Raw genomic sequence first — 18,981 nt, forward strand, 5'->3', positions numbered from 1 at the left:
CTGTGACACCGGCAGCTAATTTGACCCAGAATGAATAACTCAGCAAAGGATGATTACGTCTTCCTGTAAATAATGAACATCTGGCAAAATGTTCCCATTCAGAGCTATTAAGCATGCAGAGCTTAGTGACATTTGTGTGCAGCTCCTACCTACAAACACTGGCTTTTGCCACTGGGTTTAAAAAGTGGAGTGCCTGGATACAAAAGCAACTCCCAGGAAAGTTGGATTCTGTCTCCAGGCAGTGCCTGTCTTACACAATGTTGTTTATAGCATTAAGATTCCCTCTCCCCCCTCCCCCCCCCATGGTCTGTATGAGGAAATGGCCTGGTGTCATTTAAGTAGCTGTCAAACCACACCAATTTGCAACCGTCTGTTTAAAAACCTCCAAAGAAAATGTTTAGTTAAATGAGCATTAAGTGGTTTCCAAAGGTAACATGTTGGTTACACAAGAGATCTAATTTCTCACAGCTCCTCGGCCAACCTGTGCACTCGATTTTAGACTCCGTGAGTTCACAGTCTGTGAAGTCATCCACAAAACTGGAAGATTCCCAGGGGGATTATTTAAATTTGATCCTTCCTCCTCCATAAATCTGCACTGTGACTATGAGGTATTGACAATGCCTTTGATGTTTTGGAGTGTACAGGGCATTGGAAAGGGAGCTGCTTGTGAATCAGTCCAGCACAGCATCAACATTTCTTTCCTGCCTTTCCATCCAATTCTAGGACCTCCCCAGCATGCATAATTTGAAACCAGCCAGCATAACAGAACAATTAAAACCTGAATCTGAGGCTGAAGAATGAAAACAGTCTTTATAGGCTTCCTAAAGGCCAGAAGGGATCCATCAATGAATGAGGGTCTCCGCACAAGGCCAACAGCATTCTGCAAAAAAGGGCATCACCACTAAAAAGGCCCTAGTCCTTACAGATACCAGCTTTGCTTCTTTACCCGGGCATGGAAAAAGTGGGTAGTGCAAAACACAAAGGACAATATTAAAAAAAAAAATAAAATTAAAAATAAGTTTCCTTTCAGCTTAGTACATTACAGGTCTCCCACCAATGGCTTAAGGGTTGGGGTGTGGAAAAGGAGGCCTGGCTGCCTCACAGCAGGTTTTACTGCAGACTGGACTCTGCCCAATCTCAGAAGCACTCTGCCTTTAGTGGCAAATGGGGCAGGGGTGGGTGGGAGAATCAGGTGAACAAAACAGGTAACCACCGTGATTAAAAACTAATACATACAATATGACACCATGATGACCCACTTCCTCCAAAAGTGGAAGGTGGGTGGTGCTGCATAGGATACACAAGTTAGGATGTTTCCAGGGTGCCTGGTAACCAAGGAATCAAGCAGAGCACCGGTAGCAACCACCATGGTAACAGCTACGAATGCCTCCAATTCCCACTGAAAGCAGCAGGGCAGAGGAATAGGTTCCCAAATTAAAAGTGCTTCTCAGAAGGTTCATGGGAGCTTAGTCAGGGTAAGGACTCAGACACCGCAGCTCTAAAGGAAACACGAAAGTATAACCACAGAGAGTAAATAATTGACAGATCCAGTTGAAACGTGGGCAGAGTTTGAGGTCAATGGCCTCTCAGGCCAAATTGGGTGGGCCACATAGCTGAAGTTCTGGAACAGGTGTTACAAGAAGATGAGCAAATCCACCTGGCCACTTCACATGCTATAAAATCCCCCCATTGATAGTACTTCTATGCAGGAATAAACATGAAATGTGTTTGTTGAAATGTGTTTCCTGACTAGATCTGAGATGTGCTAAGAGTCCAACATAATCTGGAGGGCACCACATTGACTACTCCCAGCTGAGTCTGTTACTGGCTTGGAGAATCTTTTCAAACAGATTGGAAAGGTGCAAGTGTCATGTTTGCTTGACTTATGGCACACCATTCTTGTCTATATTTATTGATGTCAGTCCTGAATGTTGATGAAGCTGGCCCACGCCCTTTAGATTCCACAAGCTCTGGACAATGTGGTCTATTGATGTCATACCTAGAATTTCAGCGTCATACCTAGAATTTCAGAGTGTGAAGTTTCAAAACATTGATTTCACTTTCCTGAATGTCCACAATCTTGAGTGCTTTATTATGGAGACTGTTTCACATTTCCTGAATATCAGGGCACTGAACAAAATAATGTGGGCTTGTTATCCCAACCTTCTAGTTCCAACACTATAAATATTGGAATTCCTTCTTTTCTACTGCCCGTTATCTCTCTTCAGGTTCAATTTCACACTTCTGATTTTGAAGACTGTCCGTTCCATTCTACACTTCCATCTCCACTTTTCCACCTCAGAGATCATATCCTGCAATGTAGCAGCACACCAGTGACCCCATTACAGGATCACAGATTCTTTGGAAAAAGTGAAACCTAGGATTAAGCTTCCTTTTCCAGAGGAATTTATCACCATAATATTGATTAAGAGCCTTATGCATGTTAACTGAGAAGTTGCACTGATTTCAGTGGCATTTAATTCCAGGGAACTTTTTGTAGAAGCCTGAGGGAATCATTCCCTCCTCCAACACTGCTATTGTTAAAAGTGCACAGGGAGGTGACACATTCACCAATTTAACATCCCATCTGTTTGGGCCATAAATTTCTGACACTCATGTACCCTGGCTTAATCAAAACATCCATGAAACACTTGCACTTTGGAAAGAAATACAGTTCCCTGCAAAAAAAAAAAATGGCAAGGAGGAACTTTTTTGAATTGCATGATAAGAACATAACAGCAAATGGTTTTCTTGGTATGTGAAGCAGAATAATAATAATAATAATAATAATAATAATAATAAATAATAATAATAATAATAATAATAATAATAATAATAATAATAATTAATTTATTTATACCCCGCCCATCTGACTGGGCTTTCCTAACCACTCTGGGCGGCTTCAAAAAATATATATTAAAATACTGTAATACATTAAACATTAAAAGCTTCCCTAAATAGGGCTGCCTTCAGATGTCTTCTAAAAGTCTGGTAGTTGTTGTTCTCTTTGACATCTGGTGGGAGGGCGTTCCACGGGGAGGACGCCACTACCAAGAAGGCCCTCTGCCTGGTTCCCTGTAACTTGGCTTCTCGCAGTGAGGGAACCTCCAGAAGGCCCTCGGCGCTGGACCTCAGTGTCCGGGTAGAACGATGGGGGTGGAGACGCTCCTTCAGATATACTGGACCAAGGCCGTTTAGGGCTTTAAAGGTCAGCACCAATACTTTGAATTGTGCTCGGAAACGACCTGACAGTCAGTATTGGATAATGTGTTGGGACAGTCACAGAGCTGCCCTCCAAATGCTACAGATAAGCTCTGCAACTGACACCAGCACAAACGCCAGGCTGGCTGTACTGAGGCCCTGACCCCATCCAGGTGAGCTGTAATGATGCCAGTGCTTGGAAAGCATCTCTGTGGCTCTGCCCAACCACATTAGCCACTATTGTAGGTAGTTAGGAATGTGCTGTATTCTAAAGTCAGAGCATTGGTTTGTCTGCTTATCTGTTTGCAGTATTTTATAGGCCACCCTATAGGCAGTTGTTAGCAAGACAGAAGACAATTTATCAGTCAATAACAATAAAAGTATAAATACAGCATTTCAGAGGAAAAACAGCATAAAAATGAAGGGTGCCTCCAGACAGCCACTATTTTGCAGTAAGGATTCGAGGTGTGCACTTCAGGTGTGCACATTTTAAAAGGATTACAGGGCTCTGTTACCTTTGTGCAACAAATCCACTTTTCAAAAAAAATAGACTTTGTGTTGGAAAGTGATGCAGAAATGCATTGGAACTTTTTTATGCAATTGGGTGGAACTTTATTACATATATTAACAGCAACAATCTACAATTGAGGTCTGGAATACTTGCTTCATTGTACTTTGGAGTTTTAATTTTAGGTACAGATCTATGCTTTTGAAATGTGTTTTTGAATGTTTTCTTTGTCCTCTGTGTTTTCTACCTTTGTAACGCTTTATTTAGTTATTCATATAACAAAAATAAAAATTGTAAAACATTATAGTATGAGCAAATGATTATTGGGAAGATGTGTAAACACCCCACAAGCATATCAGGGTGAATGCAAGAAAAATACTCCTTGTCATATAACCACCCTGCAAACACATCAGAACAAATGCTTAATATTAGTGGCAATAATAAAGAAAAGTTCCAGGGTGGCAACAGAAAGCAAACTAAAAATGCTTTTGCAGTTCGTCAAAACTATCCAGCAATATCAAGTTATAGCAAAACTGGTGCTATTAACAGTAATCCTTCTAGTTGGTTGGTAATTGGTTCAGCAACTTCCATGCACATGACGTGTGGTGCTAATTATTTCCCCAAAGAGTTAAATGATAACTAATCAGAGGCAGCTACAATTGCAAATGGCAACAAAATATCTGTGAAAGGAAGAAGAGCAGGTTTGCTCAAGTGTGTTGCAGGTAGAAATACTGTTTGTATTGAAGTGAGAGCAGTAGGTTACTTGTTCAAATTAACAAATAAGAAAGTTTTGATAATTTTAATTCTAGATTAAAATGGATTACTTAATTGAGAAGGGCATTTTAACAAAAACACTGGGGCCTAATTTGAATAGTAGAGTGCCTGGTATCTGGTGGGCAATCTCATCCTTTATTTCCACACTGTGGCTTCAGACCAAATCACCTGTCAGGAGAGTTATGAGATTCAAGTGAGGGTCAGATGCCTTGTCAATCCCAGCAGGTATATAAGAGACCTTCGCCCTTTAACAATAATATCTTATGTCCTTTAGAGGAGAAATTGTGAATTGTAGAATTTTAAATACCCGTCATCATCCTTGGCTTCACTCAATTTTGTTTATAACACTCTTCCAATTTCTTCTAGTTGTGAGGGTGGGTGATAGAGAGGGGCCTCACAAGTGGAGTAGCCTAGGGACTCTCTTCATCTAAAGCCGGTCCTGCCTATAGCCAATCAAAAGCCCTGGGGAAATAAAACATATATTTGCCTGATTCTGAACTGACATCAAGGAGTGCACCAGGCAAGCCTCACTGGGGAAGGTTTTCCATAGCCAGGGTGCCATCACTGAAGAAGCCCTCGCTCCTAAAGTCATCTGCCAAAGCTGTTCAGAGGAGGCACTTGTGTAGGGGTCTCCACAGATGTTTCCTTGTATTACAAAGTCAAAAGGTGTGTGGCAGCTGCTTTTCCAAGAGTCACTCAGAGGTCTTTCCAACCCAGCATTCCAAGGTGCATTGTTAAGTACTTTCTGTATACAACACATATGGTCTAACACTGAGTAATGTCTTACATTTCAGCAGTGATGTGGAAATTAATCTGCAGATTGCTTCACTAATTATTCCGTGTCTTTGCTCTTACTGCCAAAGGTTATACAACAAGCTAGCTGGTAGAAAGCAGTTTCTTCAAAGATCTCCAAACAAGCATATTGATAGGTTTATAGATTACTGTTGTGAAATAAATACTTTTTGTGTATTATTATAGGCACACCCTTCTTAATTTATATTTCCCAGCCTTGGCATTCAAAACTGATTCTTGGGTTCCTGCTATGTGAGGTTTGACTCACCGTGCACCAGATAGCAAGCTTACCTGGTTGTTCTGGTTATGAAGGAAAGGGAAATCATATTTGCCAGTATCAGAGGCTTTTGCCCAAGACAGAAATTTCAGTACCTTGATTGAGGGATTCTGGTGTTTTACACTGAGATGGGTCCTGAATTGTTCAAGGATTAATTTAGTAAAGTCTTAGACTTCATGAGCCCAATGCACAGATTCGTTTTTCATCATTCTTAATCCATTAAGATCAGTAGGACTTGAGCTGCTTGGAAGTAAACTAGCTCACTGATTTCAGTGGGGCAAGTAGAACTGTAACTGCAGTTCCAGACCCACTTATATGGGAGACTTCTTCATGAGAAACATACAGAAATTTGTGTTGTGAATTTCCTACAATAGGGGATCAAAGGCAATACCTCAAAGGTGAAAATTTAATAGTTTCCAGACTTTGGAGACCACTCTTTCCATATTTTTATCTCAAATAGGACCTTGTTTTAATTTTTGCTACATATATGCAATACTAGGACCAGGTGCGCAGCCTGGGAGTCATTTTGGACTCACAGCTGTCCATGGAGGCACAGGTCAAATCTGTATCCAGGGCAGCTGTTTACCAGCTCCATCTGGTACGTAGGCTGAGACCCTATCTGCCTGCGGACTGTCTTGCCAGAGTGGTACATGCTCTGGTTATCTCCCGCTTGGACTACTGCAATGCGCTCTACGTGGGGCTACCTTTGAAGGTGACCCGGAAACTACAACTAATCCAGAATGCGGCAGCTAGACTGGTGACTGGGAGCGGCCGCCGAGACCATATAACACCGGTCTTGAAAGACCTACATTGGCTCCCAGTACGTTTCCGAGCACAATTCAAAGTGTTGGTGCTGACCTTTAAAGCCCTAAATGGCCTCGGTCCAGTATATCTGAAGGAGCGTCTCCTCCCCCATCGTTCTGCCCGGACACTGAGGTCCAGCTCCGAGGGCCTTCTGGCGGTTCCCTCCCTGCGAGAGGCCAAGTTGCAGGGAACCAGGCAGAGGGCCTTCTCGGTGGTGGCGCCCGCCCTGTGGAATGCCCTCCCACCGGATGTCAAGGCGATGGACAACTACCTGACATTCAGAAGACATCTGAAGGCAGCCCTGTTCAGGGAAGTTTTTAATATGCGACATTTTAGTGTATTTTTCATTTCTGTTGGAAGCCGCCCAGAGTGGCTGGGGAAACCCAGCCAGATGGGCGGGGTACAAATAATAAATTATTATTATTATTATTATTATTATTATTATTATTATTATTATTATTATTACAAAGCTATCAGCTGAATTTTTGGAACATGCATACAGACAGCCAGTGTAGTTCACATCACTCGGTTTGGAATGGAAGAAAGCCAGAGTCATGTATGAAGGAGGGATACATGGATGGATCAATCTATTTTTATTGTAGGTCAGTTTTGCAAAGTTTGGCCCTCCAGATGTTGCTGAACTACAACTCCCACGAGCTCCAGCCAGCATGGCCAATGGCCAGAGATGGTAGGTGCTATAGTTCAGCAACATCTGGAGGTCCAAAGGTTCCACACACCTGTGCTAAATCATAGGTTTGTTCCATCACATTCTTTCTGAAAACTTTATTTTAAAATGGTATGCACTTTCCCCTAAAGTACACATTTTGTATCTATTCCACTAAAATACATATTTTAGCATGCACTTTCACCTGTATCTATATATGGACCAGAATGCAACTGGATTAGGCAAGCCTCCAAATTTCAGTTCACAAAATGTGCAGAACAATGCATATCTTAGGTGAAAATGCATGCAAAACATGTATTTTTGTAGAAGAATGGATACAAAATGTGTGCTTTAGCCCAGTGCTCTACAGGCCTTAGTGGTGTTCCTCTTTAAAATACCTGAGAATTATACAGTTATGTTTAGCTGGAAAAAAAAGGAAGCATAAGATATAATATGTGATCTATTTCATTCTCTCCCCACCACCATCATGGATGGCTGTGAAGCTGGTCATTCTGAGAGCAAAGGTTATATTGCAAATATATCTGATCTGACAGAGAAGGAACACTGAATAAAACATGTCAAAACTGATGGAAAACAGCCAATCACAGACTGGATAGCATAGTTTGACCCTTAATGGGGTTCAAATTAAATCTGTACAGTTTTCACTCTCATTATAAAAGAAATATAGGATTAATTTTAATTAAGTGAAATTAAATGCATCTGTTTACTTTGTAGTGCAGTATGTTTTAGGTTGAAAAAACCGATAATGGGCTTGTGGGAGTCAAAAGCCAAGGAAATGTGACTTTAAAAAAAAATATTTTGCAGGTGGGGTTGCTACTTTTGTTACTGGCCATAGGTCACAATATATTGCTACTTGCACAGTCTAAAGACCATAGAATAATTTGTTTTTCTATTTGAACTGTTACGGGATTTTTGCATCTGGACTTTGTGGTGTTATCTGCCTTTCTATTTTCTACTCATTATCCAACATGTGAAATGCATTAGTTGTTGGGGAGTACCAGCCATTTTCAGACATACTAAGCATTCAACTTTGTTTTGTTTTGTTTTGGGCTGATTTCTTGAAGTCTGTAAACACTTACAATTGATAAATTAATAACTAGTAATCTCAGCCCTCCAGGGAAATATGGAACAATAGCTGAGGGAAGTTACAGTAATCTATTAATTCACTGGTCTATCAAATCCCATCTTATCCTGTTTACTATATGTAAACCCCAAGCGTCTACTTTTCAGCTCAGTCTGTTGCTTCTCTCTAATCACACTTCAGTGGGAGGAAGTTCCATAGAAATCAGTGTGAAGTGTTTCTACAAGTGACATGCAAATACCTCTAGGAAAAGTTCCACAACAGAAAGTGCCAAATAGACCAGTTTTTACAACTTTAGTGATGTAATAGCTAGGCAAAATGATCAGTGTCATAGTCATGTTTACACTCTTGACTGGCGTCAACACTGCTCATGCTATAACAGCAATGATTATTATTATTTTTAAAAATATCCGTGTACGTACCATAAATTGGGGTGGACACAAATTTGAGTGAGTCATTGGCCGATTTCATTGGCCAACTTGTTCCTGTGGGCTACTTGGAATTTTGCAAATAATTCTAGTTTGCAAGAGCTGGGATAGCTCAGTCAGTAAAGCATGAGACTCTCAATCTCAGGTTTGTGGGTTCAAGTCCCACATTGGGTGAAAAGGGGGTTGAACTAGATGGCCCTTGTGGTCCCTTCCAATTCTCCAGTTCTATGATTCTATAATCCTGCAAGACACTTCTTTTATTTATAAGGAAGACTGTATACCGTGGATCACTTAAAAGAGATTAAAAAGGTAAAGGGGCCCCTGACCATTAGGTCCAGTCATGACCGACTCTGGGGTTGTGGTGCTCATCTCGCTTTATTGGCCGAGGGAGCCAGCGTATAGCTTCCAGGTCGTGTGGCCAGCATGACTTAAAAGAGATTAGTTCTGCCTTAACTATTACATTATCCTGAATAAGCTTTCTTGATTTGTAAATCAAAAACACAGGGTGTCTAGTAAAAAAGAACATGATGCAAGACATATCAGCTGTGCACAAGACCCTCTAAATAGGCTGTAGCACATTTAATCTTTGTATTACTGCAAGCTAAAATGGTTATTTCTCTGGAGCATACCTATTTCATATATCTGCTTAAATATGTGACAGCAATATCCTCAAAAGAATGTTGGCATACTTGGGAGAAGCAAAAAGATGAAGACATTCCAAGGTCCAGATTTATGATTCTTAAATCAGGAACATTATTGCATGGTATGTCCCAGAACAGAAGATCCTGACACCACAAGCACACCAGTGACTCCATTAATCTGCAGTGAAGATTATGTGGCTCAGGGTGAGCTCACGCATTCATGCCCATCACTCAATGACTTCAGCTTCCGTCTATAAAACAGTCAGCACACAAAACATAAGAATGAAAACAATACATGGAAACAGTTCACAAGTCCAGCTGTAAGAGTCAACGAAGTTATGTTGAGAGTAGACCCAAATAAATTAATCACCCTTAGTCATGTGTATTAATTTCATAGTGTCTACTCTGAGCAAACCTCTGTTGACTACCACCCATAGTCATCAAGTGTTGTGATATCAAGTAAAGGTAAAGGGACCCCTGACCATTAGGTCCAGTTGTGGCCAACTCTGGGGTTGCAGGAGCAGGGACCGAGCAATGGGAGCTCACGCCGTTGCGGGGATTCGAACCACCGACCTTCTGATCGGCAAGTCCTAGGCTCTGTGGTACCAAGTAGCATACATTAAATGTAGCAACCTTGTCAATTTCAGTCTCTCTCCATTACTTATTGTTCCAATCTTGAATTCGTTTTTCTACATTTGCTCATAACTAGTGATGTTGTTATCTGCCGTTTGTTTTTTAAAAAATCCTCATTAAAATATGTCAGCATTGTACTGCTAATTTCTCCAAGTATACACTTTTTTGTAAGTTCACCCAGAATAATGCAGGTTTCTTTCTGCAATTTTCATTAATATATGCATTTCATACACACTTTGTTTAGCTGGAGAATTGTGTCTTGGTTTACATATTGGTCTGAGAAGTACAAATAGAGGCCTTATCCACACTTCCTCTTGTCCTGCTCCTTTCCCCTGGGGAAAACTGCTCTTTAGTGCTCAATTGAAGCAAACAGCAATCAGGTTTCCCACTTATTGCCATTTGTTTCAGTTTAAAGCTAAAGAGTGGGTTTTCCCTGGGAATGGAATGGAGCAAGGGGAAAACCACTGGACCAGGCTTCCTCAAACTCGGCCCTCCAGATGTTTTTGGCCTACAACTCCCATGATCCCTAGCTAGCAGGACTAGGGTCAGGGATGATGGGAATTGTAGTCTCGAAAGTTCTGGAGGGCTGAGTTTAAGGAAGCCGGCACTGAACCCAAGCTTTCTGGGTGCAGCGCAAGTGAAGTGTGGATAAGCCCTCTATTTGTACTTCTTGAACCGATTTCTCCCACAGTCCAAGAAAAGCATATGGAAAAAATATGGAATTTGAGGGCTCTGGTGGGAATGCACCTGGAGCAGTGTAGAATGCAGTGAAAGAACTAGCCACTCTTTCTCTGATTTCCAAATGGACATGACCTGTATAATATGTATAGTTTTTCCTTATGAAAGATAAAAAGAAAAGGATTCTGGGATTCTTAGTCCCCTCTGCTTGAATAGGCACCATTGATATGCAGAATACTCTGGAAGAAAATTGTTAAAAGGCAGAGTCAACAAAACATACCACGAAATTGAGGGCAGAGGAGAGCTGAGACAAATAAAAAAAGGTTAGGTAGATTTGCCCTGTTTCTGAGGGCAACCCCAACCTTTGTCCCTTCTTTGCTATTTCCTGTTTTGTTCTGGGCCCTCTTTGGCCTTTCTTAGCGTTGTGTGTTTTGACTATGTGACCACTTCACCTCTTTCCCACAATGTAGCAACTGGGAAATGGACTGAAATGGGACAATTAGCCATTTGAATCGCAGCAAATACCTCAGGTCAGAGGAGCACCATGCTCCCATTCACATAATATTTGAAATAACATGAATTACAGCTCAGCTGCCTCCGTTTCAAGGGCTTGGTAAAGTGGGCATGCAACAAAACCTGACTCTGTTGTCATGACAGCAAGGGTCAGCATCAGAGAATGGGGTCATGTTTAATGCTCTAGAAAATGAGTGAGGGCATAAAATCCAAGTGGACATGAAAACAGAAAGGTGACGTAAACCACAATAGCAAATCAGTGTTACCCCTGCAGATGTAAACTATGTCAGGCTGGGGGATCTAGACAAAATGTCCTGTAATGGAAACAAAAGGCTCACCTGTAACTTTGAATGGAGGAAATGCCATAAATAAATAGTGCTATGAGTTTGCTTTCTCACGTGTGTGACTGGATCAGTCACTTTTGGTTTGTCCTAATGTGTCAACTGATTAGAGTTTGGGATATAACAAAAGGATTGTAGTTCATTTAATGCAGCACTGGGGGACCTGTGGCTCTCCAGATGTTGTTGGACTTTAGGTCCCATCAGCTCCAGTCTTCGTGGTCATTAGGGATGAAATGAGTTAGAGTAGTCCAGCAGGGACAACAGAGTTTGCAGTCTTACACCCCACTTCTTAATGTGGATGGTGAGTGGGCAGTTCACCTGAAGTAGGTTCTGTAATGAGTGTTTGCCGGATTGTGAAACCATCTGAGAAACAACAGTTTTGTATCTTCAGTCAAAGAGAAATAGAGAAGGACAAAGAGGAAATGACGGCTGAAAGTGAAGCACCTTTGATCGTCTGTCTAGGGCTATGGTTCCCAACTTGGGGCACAGGGGGGCAATTTGATTTTTAACAGGGGCAATTCAGGAATGACTTATTAACAGTGAATGGTCTTTTAGGCTTCCTCCACGTGGGGGGGGGTATCAGGATTTTAGAAATGCTTAGGTGGGGCATAGCCAAAAAAAGTTTGGGAACCACCAGTCTAGAGGCTCTGAGGCAGAGTAGTGAATCTGCTGCCTTGTAGGAGTGCTTCCTTGTCTCCTTTTATGATCTGCTTGTTTATTTGTAAAGTTATTATACCTTCAGTTTCCAGCACTTTATTGCATTCAAAGGAAACTGAGGTAGCACAGGCTTGGAAATGTCTCAGCACTCAGAAAAGGGTATACAAAGGAAATGGTTTTATCATGGTACTAGACCACTTGCCTCTTAGTACTAAAAGACCAATGTTTTGTCATGGTGCTAGACCACTGTGTTGACAGCAAGCAGTTTAGCTCTTCATACTAAAAGACCAATGTTTCAGAACAGCAGGAGTTATGCCTTAGAAAACTGAGAGGCCTCCATCAAGACCTAAAAATCTAAATACAGGCACAAATACATAAATTTGCTGAACAGGAATGGGTTTCAAGAATCTGCTTGGTCCACCCTACACTGAGATGAGATTTTAAAAAAATCAATCCTAACTACCTCACAGAGTTTCCTCAAACAAATGTTCATTCCACATGACCCAATAAGGCTCCTCAAGAATTAAAATCAAAAATACAAAAATGGCAAGTCATTACAGTCTGCCTGGGGGAGTAATGGGAACAATGCCACAGCCTCTCTGTCCAACTTAATTTACAGAGTTGTTTTGAAGATAAAATGAATTCATATACGATAAATCTGTTTTCCTAAGCCTCCGAAATAGAATTGGGAAGGGATAAAGTGTAGCACAGTACCATTTGCCTAAATGGCTTGAACTCTCATTCGGACTTTCATCTAAGGGCAAAGGGGCTAAAAGTGGGGAGCAGTCAGGGATGCATTTGTAGGCCATGCCCTCTCCCACACCTGCTTGTCCTCTGCAGACCTTCCCACATTGAGATGGAAGGTCTGAAGGGAGATTCTGAGGGTATTCAACAGAACGTGCTTAAATCTTCCCTCTGATCAGGAAGCCTGCCATTTTTAGGGTTCCTAATCACAGAGGTGCCTGGCGTTCTCTGGTCCATGGGGTCACGAAGAGTCGGACACGACTAAACGACTAAACAACAACAAATAACAAAAAGAATCTTAAATGTGTTCACCCAAACCTGTTTAGAATCCTCCTTGATATTCCCTCTCATCATGGGAAAGTTCTAAGCTGAGCCAGTGCACCTGATAACACTGAGGGCAGACTAGCATGCATAGCTGTGAGTCCTTCTCATGGAGGCATTACTCTTGACAATTTTTTCCTTGTAGCCTTGAGAGCCTTGCACATTTTAGTCCAACTGATTTCAGCGGGATATGTTGCAATGCTGTACCCACTTACTTGGGAGTAAGCCTATTTTAACATAATAGAATTTACCTCTAAGATATGTACACCATAGCTGTCAACTTTTCCCTTTTCTTGCGAGGAATCCTATTCAGAATAAGGGAATTTCCCTTTAAAAAAGGGAAACGTTGACAGCTATGATGTACACCCAGTTCCTGCTATCCCAACACAATGCTTTCTCAGGAAATCGCTTCTTAGGTGAGTGTTTGCATAATGAGTTGAAAATTTCCATGGATTCCTGTGGGAAAATTTTAATGCATTTCTGAACACTGAAATCTTGCAAAAGCCAAACAAGGGAGGAAAAAACTGTTATTTTATTTGCCCAATCTCTGCCTCCTTACTTCTCCCTCCCTCCCACCATGGTTTCTGGCAAAACAGCTGCCATGGACTAGCAAAACACAAAAAGTAAGGCTTGTTTAAGTCACCTTATTTGTTTACAGCACCACACACAGGTCCAGCTATTTGGATATCTGAATCTGAGTACAGGGAACTTTGGGTATTAATTACCCAAGTTTGGATAAGTGAATTTTCTTATAACGAGTGTTTGGATAGTGGGACCCGTGTGTATAGGAATTTTGCTTTTAAGCACATAAAAATGCTTAACTTTGGCCATACAGTGATCATGAATTTCACTAATATATATTTATTACATTTCTATACCACCCTTCATGTGGAGGTCCTAGGGCAGTTCACAACAGAAAAAAACAGAGAAAAATGGAATGTAAATTTCTCTTTCAGATTCCTGACTCTTTGTGACGTAATAAGCCACTGCTCTCCACTGAAATTCTACTCCTCATTATGTGAGTGTTTAACAATTTCAGCTGCTTTACATACATTGTAATTAGATGACAGAATATCACCAAACAGAGTTAAATCTGCTCTCTCTATTGTATCTAAGCCAACTTTGGATAAGACCTTGAATCTGGTTTTATCACTTTGCCAATACAAACTAAGACCACTAGGTTTGGCTGTAATAGCAAGTTGTGCTCTGATGAAGTCCAGGCATTTCTCTTGCTGTGGCAACAATCACTTCGCAAAGCTCTCCTCTCAGTGATTCTGAAAGATTTACTGTAATGAAGGGTTTACGAAGCAGAAAATACATAGCTGGCTTTTCAGATATTAGGTGGAGGAAGCAACTGGGAAAGAAAAACATGCTTGTTCTGAACAGTACACAAAGCCATGGGTACAGAGGAAATTGTGGTGAAGAACATGAGACATCAAGGTGTCGTTTCTTTTCCGATATTTTCTTACCACTATCACTTTTTTAAATAAAATATGTTGTTGTGAAACAGGTACAAATAGATTCTTGGGATGCTAATGCTTCCCGCATGAGGCTCTCAATTCCCAATGTGTCTTACTGTCTATGTTTCCATAGAACCTCTTGGCGCTGTGGGTTAAAGCCTCAGCGCCTAGGACTTGCCGATCGAAAGGTCGGTGGTTCGAATCCCCGCGGCGGGGTGCGCTCCCGTTGCTCGGTCCCAGCGCCTGCCAACCTAGCAGTTCGAAAGCACGTCAAAGTGCAAGTAGATAAATAGGGACCGCTTACTGGCGGGAAGGTAAACGGCGTTTCCGTGTGCTGCGCTGGCTCACCAGATGCAGCTTCGTCACGCTGGCCACGTGACCCGGAAGTGTCTCCGGACAGCGCTGGCCCCCGGCCTCTTAAGTGAGATGGGCGCACAACCCCAGAGTCTGTCAAGACTGGCCCGTACGGGCAGGGGTACCTTTACCTTTACCTTTACCATTCCATTACACACTCCATTTGTGGGAAATGATTCTGATGCCATTTTACAATTTGTTACAATAGAATAAGCCGCTGTGAGTCCCTTTCAGTTAGAAATATGAACATATGATACTGCTTTGCACTGATACAGAAAACAGAGCCATTGAGCCCACTAATTACTACTTTTTCAATCATTCTCCAACACTTCTGGAAGAGACCATTCCCAACCCTAAGACCTGAAAACACCAGAGAATGAAGCCTATGTCCTACAGCAGTGAAAAAAACATTTGCTCTGGACCTGAGCTAATGTCTTTTCCATATAATAAATCACAAAAAATAGATTTTTCTACATGTATGCATTTTCATACTTGGGTTTCACTCAAAATGTAAATTTCAGTTTTGCAGTAAATTTCTGGTAAGGAGCCATCTTGGAGAATGAATAGCCTCCAAAATGGTAACCGTAAAAACTTTGGTCAGTGTTTTTTGTATTTAAAACAGCCTACCACATTAGAGAACTGTGCGGTGGTGTTTATGTGGTTTTTGACAATGAGCACACTGTTTGTGAATAATATAACTCATTTTAATCATATTTAAAAACTTAGTATTGATGTCTAATTTTCATGTTTCCATTTTAGAGATGCAAACTGATATTGTTACCCTCCAGAACTGAATCAGTCATAACTAGGCTTGCCATATTTCAAAAAGTGAAAAAGGGTTTTTTGGAGAAAGCTGTTGAGCTTTCAGAGCTATTTTTAGGGGAAATTGCCAAAATGACACAGCCGACATGGGTTGCCATACATCCGTATTTTCCTGGATGTTTCAGTGATTTCCACCTAGACACTGTTCCCAACGGCCAGATCCCAGCTATGTCTGGGAAATTCTGGATGCATGGCAACCCTACATCAACATTCTTTTGATTGGTCTAGTCATCTGCTTTTGGGGAAGACATCCTATACTAGACCAGTCATGGTGCACATCCAAACCTTAAATTCTTATTACTGCTCTTAATCTATCCACTGGGTGAGTATTGTTTACAAATGCTTTGTCCATTCCAAAGTCTGGCCTAAAAGCAACACACACTGCAAGCTGACTGTCATGGTTGCCATATTTGGAGACAAGCTGATCAGTTCAGCCTGTGTGTTCACTCCCAATAAACGTAAGTGAAATTTCTAGAGTGAGCCATAGTAATCTCTGGAATATGAGATTCATGCCATGAACTGCTGAAATCTGTGTGTATGAAACAAAAACCTGATCACGATTGCCTTGTCCTCCGATGTTTGCCAATTACAAAGGTGAATTTTATTTCTGTGCCAATTACTTTTTGTAAAACACCTGGGGGGGAAATTCAGAAACAACAATTATATTTATTTGAAGTCTCCAGTGTAGAGATTCACTCCTGCTTTCTTACCTCCCATGCCATTTTACTAAATATAATTGTTTTAAAGTTACTGATTTTATTTTAATATTTATTTTCAGGTTTATTTTATTATTTTTAATGAATATTTTAGATTGCCTTTAAGGAACCACTTAGAGATCTTTTGCATCCTAAATAATGAGGGTGTTATATTAGAAGTCACTAATGCCTTTCATTTTTTTAAAAAAAAGGTCCCTTCCCTTCTACAACTAGAAAAAAATGTACTTAAAAATACACATTTTTGCAATATGATTCACCCTAAAATAATATATTTCTGCATGTTATTTTCACCAATATATGCATTTTTTGGGTACTTTACCAAATTTGAAGAAGGATGGATTTTGAAGGATGACCTGGGCCTTGGAGGACTAAGTCTTGCTTGAGTTTATAAGTTTATTCTAGCAAAACTCCCATCCTGGACCTCAGACAAGCACTGCATGGGCTGGAAGGAAGTTCCATTGAACAAAGGGGAATACAATCCAGAGTAAACTGTCTCCCACACGGATCACGTTCGCAACCTGAGGTTCCACTGTATTCAGTTTGTATCATTATTCTACACCTTTCACAATCTACTGTCAATTAAACACTCTTGGGGGTTTCTTTGCATTTTGTACTCACTTTTGCTTTGGTCTTTTGAAAGGCTGAGGTCCAGTTAAATGTTAACTGAAACAGTGTTGCTGAAATAGACCTCAGCTCTCTATTTTAATTATAACAAATAGCAGCAACTTAAAGAGTAAGCTGTTATTCCCAGTTAGAACACTTGCCCATCTAACTCAAGCCCTTGGCTCACCAGGTTTTCAGACAGAAGTCTTTCCTAGTCCTTCCTGCACCAGGGATGGAACCCAGAACCTTTTTCATATGCCCTACCACTGAGTCCTACCACCCTCCTACTTCTTCCTTTTCTTTTTCTAAACTGTGGTTCTAGTAAAGGAACTCTTAAAAAGAAAATGTGTCCCATCAAAGAAAATGGATGCTTCCATACCTCAAATGGTGTGTGATCCTTGAATGATCATGGGTCTAATATGCAAAGTGAGGGATCGGATCACTATTGTTGTCATTCGCATTGCCAACATGAACTTTGCAATACTCTGAATGACACTATTATGGTTATAAATACATAAACAGACTGAGCAGGATTGATGCCATTTCTGATTGGTTTACGCCAAGTGGCCTCGTGACAGATTTGTGGCTGAAGGTCATAATACTATGAAAAGACACAAAACATGGACATGGAAAAGGAGACTTTTTAAAGCTCCGGAAAAACAAAGGCTTATCGGAGCAGCTGCCTTAATTTGAGTAACAATTATTCCTCTCCTACTCTTCAAGCTTTCTTTCCGTTACTGAGGTGGTTTCAGCTTTAGACAAACAAGTGAAATTTTGATAAGTTAATCAGTCACTGTAGAGGACGTTTCTCTCTCAAGCTAGAGTATTTCACTTTCCCTAAGTTTGGGAGTTTGTTAGTCAATTGTGATAAATCTCTCAGTTTCCTCCTGTGTTCTCGTTCTCTCTCTCTCTCTCTCTTTCTCTCTCTCTCTTTTTCTCTCTGCTCTTCGGAATTTCAGCATCCACTTGTAGATTGTCATCATTTTGAGGAGATTTAAAGCAGGCTTATAAGGAACAGACTAGTGGTTCTAAAATGGGTGAGTTACAAAGGGGGCCTGCCAGTAACACACTGTCTTCTCATTCAGAACTATCTCTGAATTCTTAAACCAACTTTTAATTTGTTTATCACATTTTAATCCAACCCTTCCTTGAAGAAGCTTAGATTGGGATGTACGAGGTTTCCCTTACAGCAACTCTGTGAGGAGGTTAGATTGAGAGCTAGTGGCTTAACTGAGGAGGAGGAAAGGGACTGAACCTAGACCTACCTAGTCCAAGAGCAGCATGTCAGACCAAAGACTAGACAGCCTGTTATATAAAGGACTCCTCAAAATGAGGAGAGTGTCCCCTCCTGGCTATGGGACACATGGCCAGTTTAGCAGACCCCCAGATGTTGCTGGACTCCAACTTCCTCATCCCTGACAATGCTGACTGGGACTGATAACAATGTGGGTTCAGCATTCAGAGAGCCCTCAGGTTCCCCACCTCTGGTGTCTGGTTACTCACTAGTAAACGGAAAGTATCTTCAGAGTTACTTTCTTTTGCTTCTGCTACTCCGATTACAGAATTCAGCATTTGTCTCAAGGCTTAATTTGAACAAGTTCTGTGAACCACCCTGAAACCTCCGGGTATAGGGCAGTATATAAATTCAATTAAGAAGAAGCAGAAGCAGAAGCAGAAGCAGGGTTTATTTTCAGTGCCAGTTCTGAGCCTTGAGGAATTTTAACACAACACCTCTGAGCATGAGCAGAGTGCTTTTTTCTCACCACTGACTAACCACAACAAGCCCACCATACACACCAGGGATTAAGTTATTCCAAGTCAGAAGGTATGACTATAAGAGTTTTATGCCCCATCATCTCCCATTTTATACATTAATGCTCCGTCTGATACTTGAAACAGGCCCAGTTAAGTCTCATTTTTAGACACCTGGGCATATAGACACAATCAA

At 41.1% G+C, this 18,981-nt stretch overlaps 1 long non-coding RNA gene across 2 annotated transcripts in view; it reads left to right on the top strand.

Moving 5' to 3' along the window:
• The window catches only part of LOC309370435, a 69,459-nt gene that overhangs the window by 21,728 nt on the left and 28,750 nt on the right, over positions 1-18,981 (top strand). The window contains exon 4 of one of the 2 annotated variants that reach the window (XR_014168562.1): positions 14,035-14,096. The exons of the other annotated variant lie outside the window; for it this stretch is intronic. This is a non-coding gene — a long non-coding RNA (uncharacterized lncRNA). The remainder of the gene's footprint in view (positions 1-14,034; positions 14,097-18,981) is intronic. 2 annotated transcript variants of the gene reach the window in all.

The sequence above is a fragment of the Podarcis melisellensis genome, assembly GCF_964234715.1.
Source record: "Podarcis melisellensis genome assembly, chromosome: 5".
In the NCBI taxonomy this organism is placed as follows: domain Eukaryota; kingdom Metazoa; phylum Chordata; class Lepidosauria; order Squamata; family Lacertidae; genus Podarcis; species Podarcis melisellensis.